Genomic DNA, 16,945 nt, shown 5'->3' on the forward strand with positions numbered 1-16,945 from the left:
TTTTTACGAAATATATGCATGCTTTTAGTCACCTAAACCCTGCAGTATATAAGCAGGAACTAGTTAAGAATAAAGTTGTCTGTTGTCTGTTATGGCTAAACTTCAGACTCCCTGAACCCGTTGGTCTCTTTCTTTCTTTCTGGCTTTCTTTCTTTCTTTCTCATCATTCCTTAATATGTTCGAGCTCCGTTTCATAGGAAGCAACAGAAATGCAAGAGAGGCTTAACATATGAGAAGCAATCAATATAATATACCACACTAATGTACCACACTAACAGAACCAAAGAATAAAACCACAAATCACATCCATTGGTGTGGAAAAACATCTGACAGAATTCAGTTCCCTTTTATGATAAAAACAGTAAGCAAACTAGGAATAAAATGGGACCTCATTAACATGATAAGCATTTATGAAAAAACCCACAGCTAATATCATACTCATTGGTGAAGACTGAAAGTTTTCCCTTAGAGATTAGAAATAAGACAAGGATGCTCAATTTTATCACTGATATACCGTGTACTGGAAGTTCTAGCTGGAACAATTGGATAAGAAAAATAACTAAAAGGCATTGAAATTGCCCCCTACATGGGACATGACATCCAGGGGTGAAAGCCTGGATGATAACTCCCAAGGACAAGTCCAGCCCTGGTACCATGGGATCAACAATTCCATTCTGTCCAAAAGGGGGAAAAGAAGTGTAACTAATAAAGTATCAGTGACCGAGAGAGTTCAAACAGAGTTGAGAGGCTATTCTGGAAGTCACTCTTATGCAAGCTTCAGTTAGACCTTGCTACCTATCATAGCTTGTGAAACCCCAACCAAAACCATTCCAGCCAATCCTAAGGAATGCTTGGGGCAATCTATAAGATTCTACAAAGGTTCCATGCACTAGGGTAACTTTCCAGAAACCTACAACCTCCACATGGGTCCCTGGGCCACAGAAGTCCTAAAACCTAGAGGGCCCAGCCTCTCCAGAACATTAGCTAGTTCCATCTCCCTACCACATATTATTGACAGTCCCTTGCAACATGAAGAAGTTAGAATGGCCATAGCCCAAACACCCCTAAAGAGAGGGACAGATCTCAAAGATGATACTGGAGTTATACAGAGAAGGTAACAAACAAATATGATTGCTGAATCAGTAAATTGATATTTCTTTTAGTCTCTGGTATCTCAGAGAAGCTAGAAATAAAAACCTAAAGTTGTGGAATTGTAACCCATACCAAACTCTGAAATCTGTTCTACAACTAATTGTTGTGCTGTGCTTTGAAATTTATTGCTTTTTTTGTACATATGTTATTTTTCACACAAAAAAGTTAATTGTAATGATAAAAAATATTTATTCCTTCTAGCCTCCTATATTTGGAGCAGCTAGAAGGAAAAATATGAGGGGATGGTATGGTAGCCCATGACAAACTCTGGGTTCTGTCCTGTAACTACTTGTTGAAGAGTGCTTTGAGAACTATTGCTTTTTTCTTTCTTTGCTTTTTATATATGTTATATTATACAATAAAAAAGTTTAAAAATATATATAATGGGAGCCACAAATACAATTTAAAATTTTCTAATAGCCACATTAAAATATTTAAATAATAATAATAATAAAGAGCACCTACAAAAACATGCAGATGTGAAAGTAAGTACTCTTTAGAAATAAATGACAATAGCACTATGTTTCAGAATTTGTGAGATGTATTTAAATTGTTAGAGGAAAATGTGTAGCTTTAAAGACATAGTATAATATAAATATTGAATATAAATGAACTAATGGTTTGAAAAAAAAGGCATTGAAACTGGAAAGGAAGAAGTAAAACTATCTCTGTTTTCAGAGGACATGATCCTGTATATAGAAAATCGCAAATAGTCAATAAAAACATTACTAGAGATTAATAAATAATTCAGCAAAGTTGCAGATCGGCATGCAAAAAATCAGTTGTGTTTTATATACCAGCAATGATCACTCTGAAGCAGAAATTAAGAAAACAATTCCATTTGCAATGAAATAAAAAAGGTTAAAATAACAAGAAATAAATTTCACCGAGGAAGTGAAAGACTTCACATGCTGAATATTACAAACCATGGCTGAAATAAATTTAAAAAACCTAAATAAATGGAAAAGCATCCTGTGTTTGTGGCTCAGAAGATTTAACGTTCGAAAATGTGAATGCTACCGAAAATAATCTACACATTTGATGAAATCCCTTTTAAAATCCCAGTGGCCAGTTTTGTAGAAATGGAAAAGTATCCTCAAATTCATATCAAATTACAAGGGGCCCCAAATAGCCACAACAATATTGAAAAAAGAAGAAGAAAACTGGAGAACTCATACTTCCCAATTTCATAGCATACTAGAAATCAGCAGTTATCAAATATTGTGGGGCTAACATAAATATAGATATATGGACCAATGGGATAGAATTGAAAGTTCAGAAATAAACCCACACATCTATGGCCAATTAATTTTCAACAACAGTGCCAAGACCATTCAATGGGGGAACAACAGACTATTCAACGAATGGAGCCGAGATAACTGAAAATCCACATGCAAAAGAATGAAGTTTTGACTCCCATATCACACCATATTCAAAAATTAATTCAAAATGGGCTAAAGACCTAAATTTAAGAGTTAAAACCTTAAAACTCCTAGAAGAAATCCTAGGGGCATGTCTTTATGACATTGGCAATGTATTCTTAGATATGATACCCAAAGCACAACCTATAAAAGAAAAAAAGATAAATTGGATTTCATCAAACTTTAAAACTATTGTACTGTGCCCGTTTGAAACTGTTGTGTACCCCAGAAAAGCTATATTTTTGAATCCTCATTCAGTATTTCTAGGTGGGAAATTTTTTTATTGTTTCCTGGAGATGTGAACCACCCAATTAGGAGTGGCAAGTTTTGATTAGGAATTTTCCATGGAGATGTGTCTTAACTCATTCAAGGTGGGGTTGCTTACTGGACTCCCTTAATAGGGAACCATTTTGGGAAATGCTTCAGTGCTGATAGAGGTCACAAAGCCAGTGAACTTTGGAGATGCAGAAAGAAAATCCTCCCCCTCACCGCCCTCAGGAAGCCTTATGGGATGAGGAGAAAAAGCTAGCAGACAACAGAGGTGTTCTGGATGGCAATGGCCTTTCTTGAGTGAAGGTAACCTCTTGTTGGTGCCTTAATTTGGACATTTACATGGCCTTAGAACTGTAAACTTGCAAATTAACAAACTCCCTTATTTAAAGCTGTTCCGTTTCTGGTATATTGCATACCGGCAGCTTTAACAAACTAAAACATGTACATAAAAGGGCACTGTAGAAAAATTTAAAAGAAGACCTTCAGAATGGGAATGGCAGAACTGCCATGGATGGAGTTGCTCATTTTGCATGTGTGATACACTAGCTGGGAATGTGGATAAATAGTTACTATTCAAACCATGCACGACAAATTAAAGTGTAATTATTCTCTCAATCATATCTTCTAAAAGAGAATCTGCTCTCTCTGGTGACTTGTAGAGATCAAAAGATGAAGAATGAGGGTGCATGGGTGGTTCAGTGGTAGAATGCTCGCCTTGCATGTGGGAGACCCGGGTTCGATTCCTGGACCATGCACCTCCCCCCCCCCCCAAAAAAAAAGATGAAGAAGGGGAGTGATGGTTCCATGGAAGGAAGGCACAGGACTACTAATAAGAGAAAAGAAATAGCAAGAAGTCAGGAGGAGGCTACCAGAGAGGACGTGATTGGGGAAAGTAAGAAAAGAATGCAAGGAAAGACTCACCATGATGACTGTTTTTTGAGGAATGAATAGTGAAGAACATTTTTAAAATGTTTTAAAAATTATTCAAGGGTTTCATAAGTTTATTGCACTGATAAAAACTATATTAAAATATTAAAAATTCAATCACTAAACAAAAAATGAAAGCCCCCTCGCCAGCCTTTCGTGGTTAACTCTCCAGTTCTAGTCCCTTCTCAAGAGATAATAACTGTTAAGATTTTTTCTTTTAATTTTTTGACTAAGATTTTACTAACATTTTGCAACTTTATTTATATTTACATCTAATTTTTTATCCTATATGTTTTTATATAAGCATTACTTTATCAAAGATATTACTTAGCACTTCAGTATTTTAGCATTATGCAGGTCCAAAAACCTCCATGTCAGTTCATATAGATGCATCTCATTTTATATTGCAGGTAAACCATGTTTTAATTCATCAGTTATCAACTCCACAGAAGTAAGTGTATGTTCAAATGGTTATCTTCAAAGGTGTTGTAAGAAAACATTAGGGACTAAATTTATATTGATTTCACCTAAAAATTAAGAAAGAATGTAGCTGAGTTGTAGCCATATGACATATGGACTAACCCTGGTACCAGCACTCAACCATTCTGCCAGACAGTCCCACATCCAGGATGGGATGTACTAGTCTTCACTTGCCTGCAGAGAGCATCGCAGGAGAACTCTCACTCCATATGCTTTCAGCACTTTGTACTGTCTTGCAGTTTACAGAGATCAGTTACATGGACATACAGGTTATATTCTCTGGTTTTAATTAAATTAATCCTTACAGAATGGAAAAGTGACTTACAAGATTCATGAATCAAGCTGAAATTAACTTGAATCATGCAATCACCCAGTCCACAAGAAGATAGCCTCATGTTGGCTTTTGAGGCAACAACCAACTAAACAGTTGGCTAAGAAGTTACCTAAAAAAAATAAATAATTTGAAGCAGAATATTTGTAATAGAATATATGGATTTTCTTCCATTATATTTTTCTTCACAAAATACTTAAAGGTTATTCAACTTGGGAATGACTGAAGCATTTTTTTATAATAAGACTTTGTATTTATTTGTTCTTTCTGAAATGGTTTAAGCTTTTGTGATGGAATGAATGCATTTTGCATATGAAAAGGACATGTCTTTTGGGCGTCTAGGGGTGCTGGTTTGAATCTGGTTTGTACCCCAGAAAAGCCTAAGTTCTTTTAATCCATCCTTGTGGGTGTAGATCTATTGCAGGTGGGCGCTTTATGCTTGTTTTGAATCTGCGGGTATAGCCACATAACGTATATTCTATCCAAAATAAGTGATCAGTGCCTCACAGGATCCTCATTTCATTGTACAGTCATCACTCTCAATTTTAGACAATGTTCATTGTTTCACAGAGAAAAGTAACAGACACACCCACACCAAAGAGAAAATCCTAAACACCCCATAACTCTTATCCTCCCCCCTGAAATTATTACCTATGGTATTACTGTGATACTAGGGAGGTATTCCTGTTAAACATAACCCATGGTATGTAATGGCTAGTTCTTCCCATATGCTATTATTAACTTCTTATACAAACGTCATACCTTTAAAGTAGTTCACACAATTGCTTGTTTATATTTGTAGTACTGATCGATGAGATATATGACTTTAAACAGCCACTTTCAATCATATTTACCTTCAATATGGCAATATTATTTATAATCCCACTAACCTCTGCCAATATCTCTATCTATTATCAGACCTTAAGTTCAACCTTGTTAACAAGTCTGTGCATATTAGTTAACTGCTCCACCTACTCTAGCATCTGTCTCTAGGTCCCCTCCACCCTACATTTTAAGAGTCTGAGTTTACATTTTCCAGGGAGTTCATATTAGTGAAATCATATAGTGTCTATCTTTTTGTGTCTGGCTTATTTCACTCAGCATTATATCCTCAAGGTTCATCCATGTTGTCATATGTTTCAGAACCTCATTTCTTCTCACTGCTGCATAATATTCCGTCATATGTATATACCATATTTTGGTTATCCATGGGAATTTGTATTGTTTCCATCTTTTAGCAATTGTGAATAATGCCACTATGAACATTGGTGTGCAAATGTCTGTCCTTGTCACTGCTTTCAGATCTTCTGGGTATTACCAAGTAGTGGGATTGCCAGGTTGTAGAGTAACTCTGTATTTAGTTTTCTGAGGAACCACTGAACTGTCTTTCACAGTGGCTGTATCATTATACATCCCCACCAGCCTTGGATAAGTGTTTTAATTTCTCCACATCCTCTCCAACATTTGTAGTTTTCTGTTTGTTTAATGGCAGCTGTTCTTATAGGTGTGAGATGATTTCTCATTGTGGTTTTGATTTACATATCCCTAGTAGCTAGATGTCCCTAAAAATACATCTCTTCTTATGCTTTTTAGCCATTTGCATTTCCTCTTCAGAGAAAAATCTATTGATATCTTTTGCCCATTTTATAGTTGGGTTGTTTTTTCTTTTGTTTTGAGTAGTAGGATTTCTTTACATATCCTGAATGTCAAGCCCTTATGAGATATATGGTTTCCAAATATTTTCTCCCATTGAGTTGGCTGCCTCTTCAGGTTTTGACAAAGTCCTTTGAGGCACAAAAGCATTTGATTTTGAGGAGTTTCTGTTTATTTGTTTCTTTTGTTGGTTGTGCTTTGGGTATAAGGTCTAAGAAGCTACTTCCTATTATTAGGTCTTAAGTATGCTTCTCTACATGTTCCAGGAGTTTTATGGTATCAACTCTTTTTTTTTTTTTTTTTTTTTTTTTTTTTTTTTAAAGAGGGAGGAAGGGAAGGAAAGACAGAGAAGGAAGGATAGAAGGAAGGAAGGGAGGAAGAAAGGGAAACATCTTTAAACATTTTCTTGTTTTATTATATTTTGTTTGTTTGTTTGTTTTTTACATGGGCTGGGGCCGGGAATCGAACCGAGGTCCTCCGGCATAGCAGGCAAGCACTCTTGCCCGCTAAGCCACCGCGGCCCGCCCGGTATCAACTCTTATACTTAGGGCTTTGATCCACTTTGAGTTAATTTTTGCATAGGGAATGAGGTAGGAATTCTCTTTTGTTCCTTAGGTTATGGATATCCAGTTCTCCCAGCCCCATTTATTGAAGAGACTATTCTGTCCCAGTTCAGTAGATTTGGGAGCATTGTTAAAAAAATCAATTGACCATAGATTTGGCAGTCCATTTCTGAACTCTCAGTTTGGTTCCATTAATCAATATATCTATCTTTGTGCCAATGCCATGTTCTTTTGACCACTGTGGCTTTATAATAAGTTTTGAAATCAGGAAGTATAAGTCCTACCACTTTGTTCTTTTTTTTAAAAGATTTTCTTTTGGCAATTTGAGGGTTTTTTGCCTTCCAAATAAAGTTGGTAACTAGCTTTTCCAAGTCTGTAAAGTAGATTGTTGGAATTTTTATTGTTACTGCATTGAATCTGTAGCTCAGTTTGGGTAGAATTGATGTTGTAACTTCCTGTCCATGAACACAAAATATCTTTCCACCTATTTAGATCTTCTTTGATTTCTTTTATCAGAGTTTTATAGTTTTCTGTGTAAAGGTCCTTTACATCCTTGGTTAAGTTTATTCCTAGATATTTGATTCTTTTAGTTGTTACTGCTAAAGGAGTTTTTTAAGAGCCTTCTCAGTTGGGTCATTAGTAGTGTATAGAAACATTATTGATTTTTGCACATTAATCTAATATCCCACCATTTTGCTGAATTTGTTTATTAACTCAAGTAGCTTTGTTGTGGATTTCTTGGGATTTTCCAAACATAGTTACATGTCATCTGTCATTTCTTTTTCTTGCCTGATTGCTCTAGATGAAACTTCTAGCACAATGTTGAAGAATAGTGCTGACAGTAGGCATCTTTGTCTCATTTCTGACCTTAGGGGAAAGGCTTTCATTCTCTCGCCGTTGAGTACAATGCTGGCTGTGGGTTTTTTATATATGCCCTTTATCATATTGAGGAAGTTCCTTTAATTCCTAGCTTTTGAAGTGTTTTTATCAGAAAAGAATGCTAAATTTTATCGAATGCTTTTTCAGTGTCAACCGAGTTGATCATGTGATTTTTCCCTTTTGATTTGTTAATGTGTTCTATTACATTGATCGTCTTATGTTGAACCATCCTTGCATGCTTGGGATGAACTCCATTTGGTCATGGTGTATACTTCTTTTAGTGTGCCTTTGGATTCTATTTGTAAGTATTTTGTTGAGAATTTTTTTTTTTTTTTTTAAAGAGAGAGGGAGGAAGGGAAGGAAAGACAGAGAAGGAAGGAAGGATGGAAGGAAGGAAGGGAGGAAGAAAGGGAAACATCTTTAAACATTTTCTTGTTTTATTATATTTTGTTTGTTTGTTTGTTTTTTTACATGGGCTGGGGCCGGGAATCGAACCGGGGTCCTCCGGCACGGCAGGCAAGCACTCTTGCCCGCTGAGCCACCGCGGCCCGCCCTTGTTGAGAATTTTTGCATCTATGTTCATTAGGGAGATTGGCCTGTGGTTTTCCCTTCTTGTATTATCTTCATCTGGTTTTGGTATTAGAGTGATGCTAGCTTCATAAAATGAGTTAGGTAGAGTTCCTTTCTCTTCAAAATTTTAGAAGAGTTTGAACAGGAATGGTGTTAGTTCTTTTTAGAATGTTTGGTAAAATTCCCCTGAGAAGCCATCTGGCCCTGGGCTTTTCTTGTAAGGTTTTTGATGACTGATTGAATCTCTTTACTCATGATTGGTTTGTTGAGGTCCTCTATTTCTTCTTGAGTCAGTGTAGGATGTTCATATGTGTATGTTCTAGTCTGCTAGCTGCTGGACTGCAACACACCAGAGATGGATTGGCTTTTAATAAAAGGGGATTTATTTAGTTAAAAGTGCATAGTTCTTCAGAGGAAAGGCAACTAACTTTCAACTGAGGTTCTTTCTTATGTGGGAAGATACAGGGTGATCTCTGCTGGCCTTCTCTCCAGGCTTCTGGGTTCCAACAACTTTCCCTGGGGTGATTCCTTTCTGCATCTCCAAAGGCCTGGGTTGAGCTGCGAGTGCTGAGATGAGGTATGCTGAGCTGCTTAGGCTGTGCTACATTGAGCTCTCTCATTTAAGCTTCCAGCCAATTAAATCAAACATCATTCATTGAAGCAGACACGCCTCCTAGCTGACTGTAGATGTAATCAGCAACAGATGAGGTTCACATGCCATTGGCTCCTGTCCACAGCAATGGAATTAGGCACCTTCACCTGGCCAAGTTGACACCTGAACCTAACTGCCACAGCGTATTAGTCAGGGCTCACTAGAGAAACAACACCAACAGGAGAGATCTGTAAATATGAGATTTATAAAGTTGCCTCATGCAACCATGGGAATGGAAGAGTCCAGAATCTGTAGGGCAGGCTGTGAAGTTGGCAGCTCCGATGAAGGGTCTGGATGAACTCCATAGGAGAGGCTCCCTGGTGGAAGAAGCAGTGAAAGAGTATCCCTTCTTCCCTGATAGTCTCCCGCTGATTGGATTATGTTGTTAGTGGGGGACACGCCTTAGTTGATGGCAGATGTCATCACCCAGAGCTGCAACCAACTGACTGATGATTTCATACACCAACCTTCTGGCTTACCAGCAAGGCATGAACTATCCTTGCAGCAACAGTCAGGCCAGTGCTTGTCTGACCACCATCACATGGCCAGGTTGACACCAGAACTAACGATCACAATGTGTTTCTAGGAAATTGTCCATTTTCTCTAAGTTTATTGGTGTGCATTCTTAGTATCCTCATCATTTTTTTTATTTCTTCCGGATCCATAGTGATGAAACCCCTCTCATTTCTGATTTTGTTTATTTGCATCTTCTCTTTCTTTTTTTTCCTTTGTGAGTCTAGCTAAGTGCTTGTGGATCTGGTTGTTGTTCTCAAAGAACCAACTTTTTGTTTTATTGATTTTCTCTAATGTTTTTTTTCCGTTCTGCAGTTCATTGATTTCTTCTTTAATCTTTGTTCTTTATTTTCTTCTACTTGCTTTAGGGTTAGTTTGCTGTTCTTTCTCTAACTTCTTCGGTTGTTCGGTTAGGTCTTTGGTTTTATCCCTTTCTTCCTGTTTAATGTATGCATTTAGAGCTAAAAATTTCCCTCTCAGCACTGCCTTTGCTGCATCCCATAGATTTTGATATGTTGTATTCTCGTTTTCATTAGTCTCCAGATATTTAACGATTTCTCTTGCCATTAATTCTTTGACCCACTGGTTGCTTAAGGGTGTGTTGTTTAACCTCCATATATTTGTGAAAGTTCTATTTCTTTGGTGGTTTTTGAGTTCCAGCTTCATTCCATTATAGTCAGAAGAAGTACTTTGAATAATTTCAATGTTTTATTTATTTATTTATTGAGACCTGTTTTGTGCCCCAGCATATGATCTACCCTGGAGAAAATTCCATGAGCACTAGAGAAGAATGTATATCCTGGTGTAAGGGATACAATGACCTATATATGTCTGTTAGGTCTAATTTGTTTATCACATTGTTTAGGTTCTTTATTTCCTTATTTTTTTTTATTAATTAATGGGAAAAATAGAAATTAACCCAACATTTAGAAATCATACCATTCTACATATGCAATCAGTAATTCTTAACATCATCACATAGATGCATGATCATCGTTTCTTAGTACATTTGCATCAGTTTAGAAGAACTAGCAACACAACAGAAAAAGATATAGAATGTTAATATAGAGAAAAAAAGTAATAATAATAGTAAAAAAAAAAAAAACCTATAGCTCAGATGCAGCTTCATTCAGTGTTTTAACATGATTACTTTACAATTAGGTATTATTGTGCTGTCCATTTTTGAGTTTTTGTATCTAGTCCTGCTGCACAGTCTGTATCCCTTCCGCTCCAATTACCCATTATCTTACCCTGTTTCTAACTCCTGCTGGACTCTGTTACCAATGACATATTCCAAGTTTATTCTCGAATGTCGGTTCACATCAGTGGGACCATACAGTATTTGTCCTTTAGTTTTTGGCTAGACTCACTCAGCATAATGTTCTCTAGGTCCATCCATGTTATTACATGCTTCATAAGTTTATCCTGTCTTAAAGCTGCATAATATTCCATCATATGTATATACCACAGTTTGTTTAGCCACTCATCTGTTGATGGACATTTTGGCTGTTTCCATCTCTTTGCAATTGTAAATAACGCTGCTATAAACATTGGTGTGCAAATGTCCGTTTGTGTCTTTGCCCTTAAATCCTTTGAGTAGATACCCAGCAATGGTATTGCTGGGTCGTATGGCAATTCTATATTCAGCTTTTTGAGGAACCACCAAACTGCCTTCCACAGTGGTTGCACCATTTGACATTCCCACCAACGGTGGATAAGTGTGCCTCTTTCTCCGCATCCTCTCCAGCACTTGTCATTTTCTGTTTTGTTGATAATGGCCATTCTGGTGGGTGTGAGATGATATCGCATTGTGGTTTTGATTTGCATTTCTCTAATGGCCAGGGACATTGAGCATCTCTTCATGTGCCTTTTGGCCATTTGTATTTCCTCTTCTGAGAGGTGTCTGTTCAAGTCTTTTTCCCATTTTGTAATTGGGTTGGCTGTCTTTTTGTTGTTGTTGAGTTGAACAATCTCTTTATAAATTCTGGATACTAGACCTTTATCTGATAGGTCATTTCCAAATATTGTCTCCCATTGTGTAGGCTGTCTTTCTACTTTCTTGATGAAGTTCTTTGATGCACAAAAGTGTTTAATTTTGAGGAGCTCCCATTTATTTATTTCCTTCTTCAGTGCTCTTGCTTTAGGTTTAAGGTCCATAAAACTGCCTCCAATTGTAAGTTTCATAAGATATCTCCCTACATTTTCCTCTAACTGTTTTATGGTCTTAGACCTAATGTTTAGATCTTTGATCCATTTTGAGTTAACTTTTGTGTAGGGTGTGAGATATGGGTCTTCTTTCATTCTTTTGCATATGGATATCCAGTTCTCTAGGTACCATTTATTGAAGAGACTGTTCTGTCCCAGGTGAGTTGGCTTGACTGCCTTATCAAAGATCAAATGTCCATAGATGAGAGGTTCTATATCTGAGCACTCTATTCGATTCCATTGGTCGATATATCTATCTTTATGCCAATACCATGCTGTTTTGACCACTGTGGCTTCATAATATGCCTTAAAGTCAGGCAGCACGAGACCTCCAGCTTTGTTTTTTTTTTTCCTCAAGATGTTTTTAGCAATTCAGGGCACCCTGCCCTTCCAGATAAATTTGCTTATTGGTTTTTCTATTTCTGAAAAATAAGTTGTTGGGATTTTGATTGGTATTGCATTGAATCTGTAAATCAATTTAGGTAGGATTGACATCTTAACTATATTTAGTCTTCCAATCCATGAACATGCCCTTCCATCTATTTAGGTCTTCTGTGATTTCTTTTAACAGTTTTTTGTAGTTTTCTTTATATAGGTTTTTTGTCTCTTTAGTTAAATTTATTCCTAGGTATTTTATTCTTTAAGTTGCAATTGTAAATGGGATTCGTTTCTTGATTTCCGCCTCAGCTTGTTCATTGCTAGTGTATAAAAATGCTACAGATTTTTGACTGTTGATCTTGTAATCTGCTACTTTGCTGTACTCATTTATTAGCTCTAGTAGTTTTGTTGTGGATTTTTCCGGGCTTTCGACGTATAGTATCATATCGTCTGCAAACAGTGATAGTTTTACTTCTTCCTTTCCAATTTTGATGCCTTGTATTTCTTTTTCTTGTCTAATTGCTCTGGCTAGAACCTCCAACACAATGTTGAATAATAGTGGTGATAGTGGACATCCTTGTCTTGTTCCTGATCTTAGGGGGAAAGTGTTCAATTTTTCCCCATTGAGGATGATATTAGCTGTGGGTTTTTCATATATTCCCTCTATCATTTTAAGGAAGTTCCCTTGTATTCCTATCTTTTGAAGTGTTTTCATCAGGAAAGGATGTTGAATCTTGTCAAATGCCTTCTCTGCATCAATTGAGATGATCATGTGATTTCTCTGCTTTGATTTGTTGATATGGTGTATTACATTAATTGATTTTCTTATGTTGAACCATCCTTGCATACCTGGGATGAATCCTACTTGGTCATGATGTATAATTCTTTTAATGTGTTGTTGGATACGATTTGCTAGAATTTTATTGAGGATTTTTGCATCTATGTTCATTAGAGAGATTGGTCTGTAGTTTTCTTTTTTTGTAATATCTTTGCCTGGTTTTGGTATGAGGGTGATGTTGGCTTCATAGAATGAATTAGGTAGTTTTCCCTCCACTTCGATTTTTTTGAAGAGTTTGAGGAGAGTTGGTACTAATTATTTCTGGAATGTTTGATAGAATTCACATGTGAAGCCGTCTGGTCCTGGACTTTTCTTTTTAGGAAGCTTTTGAATGACTAATTCAATTTCTTTACTTGTGATTGGTTTGTTGAGGTCATCTATTTCTTCTGGAGTCAAAGTTGATTGTTCATGTCTTTCCAGGAACCCGTCCATTTCATCTAAATTGTTGTATTTATTAGCGTAAAGTTGTTCATAGTATCCTGTTATTACCTCCTTTATTTCTGTGAGGTCAGTAGTTATGTCTCCTCTTCCATTTCTGATCTTATTTATTTGCATCCTCTCTCTTCTTCTTTTTGTCAATCTTGATAAGGGCCCATCAATCTTATTGATTTTCTCATAGAACCAACTTCTGGTCTTATTGATTTTCTCTATTGTTTTCAATTTCATTTATTTCTGCTCTAATTTTTGTTATTTCTTTCCTTTTGCTTGCTTTGGGGTTAGTTTGCTGTTCTTTCTCTAGTTCTTCCAAGTGGACAGTTAATTCCTGCATTTTTGCCTTTTCTTCTTTTCTGATATAGGCATTTAGGGCAATAAATTTCCCTCTTAGCACTGCCTTTGCTGCGTCCCATAAGTTTTGATATGTTGTGTTTTCATTTACATTCACCTCGAGGTATTTACTAATTTCTCTTGCAATATCTTCTTTGACCCACTCGTTGTTTAAGAGTGTGTTGTTGAGCCTCCACGTATTTGTGAATTTTCTGGCACTCTGCCTATTATTGATTTCCAACTTCATTCCTTTATGATCCGAGAAAGTGTTGTGTATGATTTCAATCTTTTTAAATTTGTTAAGACTTGCTTTGTGACCCAGCATATGGTCTATCTTTGAGAATGATCCATGAGCACTTGAGAAAAAGGTGTATCCTGCTGTTGTGGGATGTAATGACCTATAAATGTCTGTTAAGTCTAGCTCATTTATAGTAATATTCAGATTCTCTATTTCTTTATTGATCCTCTGTCTAGATGTTCTGTCCATTGATGAGAGTGGTGAATTGAAGTCTCCAACTATTATGGTATTTGTGTCTATTTCCCTTTTCAGTGTTTGCAGTGTATTCCTCATGTATTTGGGGGCATTCTGGTTCGGTGTGTAAATATTTATGATTGTTATGTCTTCTTGTTTAATTGTTCCTTTTATTAGTATATAGTGTCCTTCTTTGTCTCTTTTAACTGTTTTACATTTGAAGTCTAATTTGTTGGATATTAGTATAGCCACTCCTGCTCTTTTCTGGTTGTTATTTGCATGAAATATCTTTTCCCAACCTTTCACTTTCAACCTATGTTTATCTTTGTGTCTAAGATGTGTTTCCTGTAGATAGCATATGGAAGGATCCTGTGTTTTAATCCATTCTGCCAGTCTATGTCTTTTGATTGGGGAGTTCAGTCCATTAACATTTAGTGTTATTACTGTTTGGATAATATTTTCCTCTACCATTTTGCCTTTTGTATTGTATATATCATATCTGACTTTCCTTCTTTCTACACTCTTCTCCATACCTCTCTCTTCTGTCTTTTCGTATCTGACTCTAGTGCTCCCTTTAGTATTTCTTGCAGAGCTGGTCTCTTGGTCACAAATTCTCTCAGTGACTTTTTGTCTGAGAATGTTTTAATTTCTCCCTCATTTTTGAAGGACAATTTTGCTGGATATAGGAGTCTTGGTTGGCAGTTTTTCTCTTTTAGTAATTTGAATATATCATCCCACTGTCTTCTAGCTTCCATGGTTTCTGCTGAGAAATCTACACATAGTCTTATTGGGTTTCCCTTGTATGTGATGGATTGTTTTTCTCTTGCTGCTTTCAAGATCCTCTCTTTCTCTTTGACCTCTGACATTCTAACTAGTAAGTGTCTTGGAGAATGCCTATTTGGGTCTAATCTCTTTGGGGTGTGCTGCACTTCTTGGATCTGTGATTTTAGGTTTTTCATAAGAGTTGGGAAATTTTCATTTATAATTTCTTCCATTAGTTTTTCTCCTCCTTTTCCCTTCTCTTCTCCTTCTGGGACACCCACAATACGTATATTTGTGCGGTTCATATTGTCTTTGAGTTCCCTGATGCCCTGTTCAAAATTTTCCATTCTTTTCCTGACAGTTTCTGTTTCCTTTTGGAATTCAGATGTTCGATCCTCCAAATCACTAATTATATCTCCTGTCTCTTTAAATCTATCATTGTAGGTATCCATTGTTTTTTCCATCTTTTCTACTTTATCCTTCACTTCCATAAGTTCTGTGATTTGTTTTTTCAGTTTTTCTATTTCTTCTTTTTGTTCAGCCCATGTCTTCTTCATGTCCTCCCTCAATTTATCGATTTCGTTTTTGAAGAGGTTTTCCATTTCTGTTCGTATATTCAGCATTAGTTGTCTCAGCTCCTGTATCTCATTTGAACTATTGGTTTGTTCCTTTGACTGGGCCATATTTTCAATTTTTTGAGCGTGATCCGTTATCTTCTGCTGGCATCTGGGCATTTAGTCAGATTTCCCTGGGTGTTGGACCCAACAAGTTGAAAGCTTTTTCTGTGAAATCTCTAGGTTGTTTTTCTTATCCTGCCCATTAGGTGGTGCTCGTGGCACACGTTTGTCTGTGGGTCCCACAGTAAAAGGTGCTGTGAGTCCTTTAACTTTGGAAAACTCTTGCCATGGGGGGGGGTTCGCCAGCCGAAGCGGCTTGGAAGAGTGCCAGCTGGCCCGGGGGTCCGAATGCGGGGAGGGTCACCGGCCGCCGCAGCCCATGAGAGTGCCCATCTGTATTTCCTCGTCAGCCAGGGGTGCCAAGCGTGGCGGGAGGGTGCCAGCCGCCGCGGCCCCGGGAGAGTGCACTGTTCCCAGCCGGATCAGGGAGTCACGTATTTGGAAGGGACCCCCCCGGTCACCATTCTCCACGGCCTGGGGATTTCCGATCCAATTCTCTCAGTTGGTCTGGGGGGCCGCGCGTGGTGGGGGCTCCAGCTGCCACAGCTTGAGGGGACCGCCTGCCCAATTCTGCCAGCTGGCCCGGGAAGGAAGAAGGGAGGGACTCTGGCCACTTGCCGCCCCGCCCGGGGAAGCCCGCACCCCTCGGCGATCTCACCGGAGCGGGTTCTCTCAGCCAGTCAGCCATTCCAGGATGGGGTACGCTGTCTTTTTGATCTCTGTTGTGGCTCTGGGAGCTGTTCTGTATCGTTTCTACTCCCCTAGTAGCTGGTCTGGAGGAGGAACTAAGATCCGGGTGTCTTACTAAGCCGCCATCTTCCCTGTCTCCTTTATTTCCTTATTGATCCTCTATCTGGTTGTTCTATCTTATAGAACCGAGTAGTACATTGATGTCTCCTACTATTACTGTGGAGAGGTCTATCGTTCCCTTCGGTTTTACCAATGTTTGCCTCATGTACTTTGAAGTTCCTTAATTGCATGAATAAACATTTATAATTGTTATTTTTTTTGGTAAAGTGTTCCTTTTACTAACACATAGTGTCCTTCCTTGTCTGTTATGACATTTTTGCATTTAAAATCTGTTTGCTTTCTTTTGGGTGTAGCTTGCATGGAATTTTTTTCCCATCCTTTAACTTTCAATCTATTTGTATCCTTGAGTCTAAGATGAGCATTTTGTAAACAGCATGTAGATGGATCATACTTTTTTTGTTGTTGTTCATTGACTACACTTTTATTGTTTCAGTTTCTATAAATGTGTCACATAAGATTATTAAATATGGCAGATTTTTAAAAATTTAAGCAAACATTGCTTCTAAATCAGATCATATGATAACATGAATTGAATTATGAAATATACATATAATTTATTTCAAGTATTTTTTGGAGATTATATCATAATACTCAAATATTGCAAGTTTATGCTATATTTAGATG

General features: G+C 37.3%; 1 non-coding gene across 1 annotated transcript; it reads left to right on the plus strand.

The window, feature by feature from the left end:
* The first annotated feature begins 3,530 nt into the window (after positions 1-3,530).
* Positions 3,531-3,601, plus strand: TRNAA-UGC (transfer RNA alanine (anticodon UGC)). The gene has a single exon. It is a non-coding gene; the product is annotated as a tRNA-Ala (tRNA).
* Positions 3,602-16,945: the final 13,344 nt, after the last annotated feature.

Source organism: Tamandua tetradactyla, chromosome 6 (genome assembly GCF_023851605.1).
Source record: "Tamandua tetradactyla isolate mTamTet1 chromosome 6, mTamTet1.pri, whole genome shotgun sequence".
Taxonomy (NCBI): Eukaryota; Metazoa; Chordata; class Mammalia; order Pilosa; family Myrmecophagidae; genus Tamandua; species Tamandua tetradactyla.